Source organism: Triticum urartu, chromosome 7 (assembly GCF_003073215.2).
Source record: "Triticum urartu cultivar G1812 chromosome 7, Tu2.1, whole genome shotgun sequence".
Taxonomy (NCBI): domain Eukaryota; kingdom Viridiplantae; phylum Streptophyta; class Magnoliopsida; order Poales; family Poaceae; genus Triticum; species Triticum urartu.
This window is the reverse complement of record NC_053028.1, coordinates 242372048-242378677: the sequence shown is the minus strand read 5'-3', so window position 1 is coordinate 242378677 and position 6630 is coordinate 242372048.

Sequence of the window (6630 nt, the reverse complement as noted above, 5' to 3'; positions counted from 1 at the left end):
GCTTGGAACAATCAACTTGTGTGTCCTAGGGTGCCCCCTGCCCCCGTATATAAAGGAGCAAGGGGGGAGGCCGCCCGGCCCTTGCAGGGCATGCCAGGAGGAGGAGTCCTCCTCCTAGTAGGAATAGGACTCCCCTTTCCTACTCCTACTAGGAGGGGGAAAGGAACGAGGAGAGGGAGAAGGAAAGGGGGGCGCCCCCCCCCCCTTCCCTAGTCCAATTCGGACCAGCGGGGGAGGGGGCGCGCGGCCTGCCCTGACCGGCCCTCTCTCTCCACTAAGGCCCATGTGGCCCATTAGTTCTCCCGGGGGGTTCCAGTAACCCCCCGGCACTCCGGTTTTCTCCTAAATCACCTGGAACACTTCTGGTGTCCGAATATAGTCGTCCAATATATCCATTTCGAGACTCCTCGTCATGTCCATGATCACACTTGGGACTCCGAACTACCTTCGGTACATCAAATCACATAAACTCATAATACCGATCATCACCGAACGTTAAGCGTGCGGACCCTACGGGTTCGAGAACTATGTAGACATGACTGAGACACATCTCTGGTCAATAACCAATAGCGGAACCTGGATGCTCATATTGGCTCCTACATATTCTATGAAGATCTTTATCGGTCAAACTGCATAACAAGATACATTGTTCCCTTTGTCATCGGTATGTTACTTGCCCGAGATTCGATCATCGGTATCTCAATACCTAGCTCAATCTCGTTACTGGCAAGTCTCTTTACTCGTTCCATAATGCATCATCCCACAACTAACTCATTAGTTGCATTGCTTACAAGACTTATAGTGATGTGCATTACCGAGAGGGCCCAGAGATACCTCTCTGACAATCGGAGTGACAAATCCCAATCTCGATCTATGCCAACTCAACAAGTACCATCGGAGACACCTGTAGAGCACCTTTATAATCACCCAGTTACGTTGTGAAGTTTGGTAGCACACAAAGTGTTCCTCCGGTATTCGGGAGTTGCATAATCTCATAGTCATAGGAACATGTATAAGTCATGAAGAAAGCAATAGCAGTAAACTAAAACAATCAAGTGCTAAGCTAACGAAATGGGCCAAGTCAATCACATCATTCTCCTAATGATGTGATCCCATTTATAAAATGACAACTCATGTCTATGGTTAGGAAACATAACCATCTTTGATCAACGATCTAGTCAAGTAGAGGCATACTAGTGACACACTGTTTTTCTATGTATTCACACATGTATTATGTTTCTGGTTAATAAAATTCTAGCATGAATAATAAACATTTATCATGAAATAAGGAAATAAATAATAACTTTATTATTGCCTCTAGGGCATATTTCCTTTAGTCTCCCACTTTCACTAGAGTCAATAATCTATATTACACAGTAATGATTCTAACACCCATGGAGCCTTGGTGTTGATCATGTTTTTCTCGTGAGAGAGGCTTAGTCAATGGGTCTGCAACATTCAGATCCGTATGTATCTTGCAAATCTCTATGTCTCCCACCTGGACTTGATCGCAGATGGAATTGAAGCGTCTCTTGATGTGCTTGGTTCTCTTGTGAAATCTAGATTCCTTTGCCAAGGCAATTGCACCAGTATTGTCACAAAAGATTTTCATTGGACCCGATGCACTAGGTATGACACCTAGATCAGATATGAACTCTTTCATCCAGACTCCTTCATTTGCTGCTTCCGTAGCAGCAATGTACTCCGCTTCACACGTAGATCCCGCCACAACGCTTTGTTTAGAACTGCTCCAACTGACAGCTCCACCGTTCAATATAAACATGTATCCGGTTTGCGATTTAGAATCTCCGGATCAGTGTCAAAGCTTGCATCAGCATAACCATTTACGATGAGCTCTTTGTCACCTCCATAAATGAGAAACATATCCTTAGTCCTTTTCAGGTATTTCAGGATGTTCTTGACCGTTGTCCAGTGATCCACTCCTGGATTACTTTGGTACCTCCCTGCTAAACTAATAGCAAGGCACACATCAGGTCTGGTACACAACATTGCATACATGATAGAGCGTATGGCTGAAGCATAGGGAACATGTTTCATTTTCTCTCTATCTTCTGCTGTGGTCGGGAATTGAGTCTTAATCAACTTCACACCTTGTAACACAGGTAAGAATCCTTTCTTTGCCTGATCCATTTTAAACTTCTTCAAAACTTTGTCAAGGTATGTGCTTTGTGAAAGTCCAATTAAGCGTCTAGATCTATCTCTATAGATCTTCATGCCCAATATGTAAGCAGCTTCACCGAGGCCTTTCATTGAAACACTCTTATTCAAGTATCCTTTTATGCTATCCGGAAATTCTATATCATTTCCAATCAACAATATGTCATCCACATATAATATTAGAAATGCTACAGAGCTCCCACTCACTTTCTTGTAAATACAGGCTTCTCCAAAAGTCTGTGTAAAACCATATGCTTTGATCACACTATCAAAACGTTTATTCCAACTCTGAGAGGCTTGCACCAGTCCATAAATGGATCGCTGGAGCTTTCACACTTTGTTAGCACCCTTTGGATCGATAAAACCTTTAGGTTGCATTCTATACAACTCTTCTTCTAGAAATCCATTCAGGAAAGCAGTATTTACATCCATTTGCCAAATTTTATAATCATAAAATGCGGCAATAGCTAACATGATTCGGACGGACTTAGGCATCGCTACGGGTGAGAAGGTCTCATCGTAGTCAACTCCTTGAACTTGTCGAAAACCTATTGCAGCAAGTCGAGCTTTGTAGACAGTAACATTACCATCAACGTCTGTCTTTTTCTTGAAAATGCATTTATTCTCGATGGCTTGCCGATCATCGGGCAAGTCAATCAAAGTCCACACTTTGTTCTCATACATGGATCCCATCTCAGATTTCTTGGCCTCATGCCATTTTGCGCGATCTGGGCTCATCATCGCTTCCTCATAGTTTGTAGGGTCGTCATGGTCTAGTAACATGACCTCCCGAACAGGATTACCGTACCACTCTGGTGCGGATCTTACTCTGGTTGACCTACGAGGTTCGGTAGTAACTTGATCTGAAGTTTCATGACCATCATCATTAGCTTCCTCACTAATTGGTGTAGGTGTCATAGAAACCGGTTTTTGTGATGAACTACTTTCCAATAAGGGAGCAGGTATAGTTACCTCATCAAGTTCTACTTTCCTCCCACTCACTTCCTTCGAGAGAAACTCCTTCTCTATAAAGGATCCATTTTTAGCAACAAAAGTCTTGCCTTCGGATCTGTGATAGAAGGTGTACCCAACTGTCTCTTTTGGGTATCCTATGAGGACACATTTCTCCGATTTGGGTTCGAGATTATCAGGTTGAATCTTTTTCACATAAGCATCGCAACCCTTTAGAAAACGACAACTTTGGTTTCTTGCCAAACCACAGTTCATAAGGAGCCGTCTCAATGGATTTAGATGGTGCCCTATTTAACGTGAATGCAGCCGTCTCTAAAGCATAACCCCAAAACGATAGCGGTAAATCAGTAAGAGACATCATAGATCGCACCATATCTAGTAAAGTACGATTACGATGTTCGAACACACCATTACGCTGTGGTGTTCCAGGTGGCGTGAGTTGCGAAACTATTCCGCATTGTTTCAAATGAAGACCAAACTCGTAACTCAAATATTCTCCTCCACGATCAGATCGTAGAAACTTTATTTTCTTGTTACGATGATTTTCCACTTCACTCCGAAATTGTTTGAACTTTTCAAATGTTTCAGACTTATGTTTCATCAAGTAGATATACCCATATCTGCTCAAATCATCTGTGAAGGTGAGAAAATAAAAATACCCACCGCGAGCTTCAATATTCATCAGACCACATACATTAGTATGTATGATTTCCAACAAATCTGTTGCTCGCTCCATAGTTCCAGAGAACGGTGTTTCAGTCATCTTTCCCATGAGGCACGGTTCGCAAGTACCAAGTGATTCATAATCAAGTGATTCCAAAAGTCCATCAGAATGGAGTTTCTTCATGCGCTTTATACCAATATGACCTAAACGGCAGTGCCCCAAATAAGTTGCACTATCATTATCAACTCTGCATCTTTTAGCTTCAATACTATGAATATGTGTATCTCCACTATCGAGATTCAAAAAGAATAGACCACTCTTTAAGGGTGCATGGCCATAAAAGATATTACCCATATAAATAGAACAACCAATGTTCTCTGATTTAAATGAATAACCGTCTCGCATCAAACAAGATCCAGATATAATATTCATGCTTAACGCTGGCACCAAATAACAATTATTCAGGTATAATTCTAATCCCGAAGGTAGATGTAGAGGTAGCGTGCCGACTACGATCACATCGACTTTGGAACCATTTACCACGCGCATCGTCACCTCGTCCTTTGCCAATCTTTCCTTAATCCGTAGTCCCTGTTTCGAGTTGCAAATATTAGCAACAGAACCAGTATCAAATACCCAGGCACTACTTCAAGAATTAGTAAGGTACACATCAATAACATGTATATCACATATACCTTTGTTCACCTTGTCATCCTTCTTATCCGCCAAATACTTGGGACAGTTCTGCTTCCAGTGACTAGTCTGTTTGCAGTAGAAGCACTCAGTCTCAGGCTTAGGTCCAGACTTGGGTTTCTTATCTTGAGCAACAACTTGTTTGCCGTTCTTCTTGAAGTTCCCTTTATTCTTCCCTTTACCATTTTTCTTGAAACTGGTGGTCTTGTTAACAATCAACAGTTGATGCTCCTTCTTGATTTCTACCTCCGGAGCCTTTAGCATTGCGAAGAGCTCGGGAATTGTTTTATTCATCCCTTGCATGTTATAGTTCATCACGAAGCTCTTGTAGCTTGGTGGAAGTGATTGAAGAACTCTGTCAATGACACTATCAACAGGAAGATCAACTCCTACTTGAGTCAAGGGGTTATGGTACCCAGACATTCTGAGTATATGTTCACTGACAGAACTATTCTCCTCCATCTTGCAGCTGTAGAACTTATTGGAGACTCCATATCTCTCAATCCGGGCATTTGCTTGAAATATTAACTTCAACTCCTGGAACATCTCATATGCTCCATGACGTTCAAAATGTCGTTGAAGTCCCGATTCTAAGCCGTAAAGCATGGCACACTTAACTATCGAGTAGTCATCAGCTTTGCTCTGCCAGACGTTCATAACATCTGGTGTTGCTCCTGCAGCAGGTTTGGCACTTAGCAGTGCTTCTAGGACGTAATTCTTCTGTGCAGCAATGAGGATAATCCTCAAGTTATGGACCCAGTCTGTGTAATTGCTACCATCATATTTCAACTTTGCTTTCTCAAGGAACGCATTAAAATTCAACGGAACAACAGCACGGGCCATCTATCTACAATAAACTATCAGGTACTAAGTTCATGATAAATTAAGGTTCAATTAATCAAATTATTAAAGAACTCCCACTTAGATAGACATCCCTCTAATCATCTAAGTGATTGTGTGATCCATATCAACTAAACCATGTCTGATCATCACGTGAGATGGAGTAGTTTTCAATGGTGAACATCAATATGTTGATCATATCTTCTATATGATTCACGCTCGACCTTTCGGTCTCCAGTGTTCCGAGGCCATATCTGCATATGCTAGGCTCGTCAAGTTTAACCCGAGTATTCTGCATGTGCAAAACTGGCTTGCACCCATTATATGTGAACGTAGAGCTTATCACACCCGATCATCACGTGGTGTCTCGGCACGAGGAACTTTCGAAATGGTGCATACTCAGGGAGAATACTTGTAACTTGAAATTTAGTGAGAGATCATCTTATAATGCTACGTCGATCTAAGCAAAATAAGATGCATAAAAGATAAACATCACATGCAATCAATATAAGTGATATGATTGGCCATCATCATCTTGTGCCTTTGATCTCCATCTCCAAAGCACCGTCATGACCACCATCGTCACCGGCGCGACACCTTGATCTCCATTGTAGCGTTGTTGTCGTCTCGCCAACTATTGCTTCCACGACTATCGCTATCGCTTAGTGATAAAGTAAAGGAATTGCAGGGCGATTGCATTGCATACAATAAAGAGACAACCATATGGCTCCTGCCAGTTGCCGATAACTCCGTTACAAAACATGATCATCTCATACAATAAAATATAGCATCATGCCTTGACCATATCACATCACAACATGCCCTGCAAAAATAAGTTAGACATCCTCTACTTTGTTGTTGCAAGTTTTACATGGCTGCTACGGGCTGAGCAAGAACCGTTCTTACCTACGCATCAAAACCACAACGATATTTCATCAAGTTAGTGTTGTTTTAACCTTCAACAAGGACCGGCGTAGTCACACTCGGTTCAACTAAAGTTGGAGAAACTGACACCCGCCAGCCACCTCTGTGTGCAAAGCACGTCGGTAGAACCAGTCTCGCGTAAGCGTACGCGTAATGTCGGTCCGGGCCGCTTCATCCAACAATACCGCCGAACCAAAGTATGACATGCTGGTAAGCAGTATGACTTGTATCGCCACAACTCACTTGTGTTCTACTCGTGCATATAACATCTACGCATAAACCTGGCTCGGATGCCACTGTTGGGGAACGTAGTAATTTAATTCCTACGCACACGCAAGATCATGGTGATGTAGTTCCGA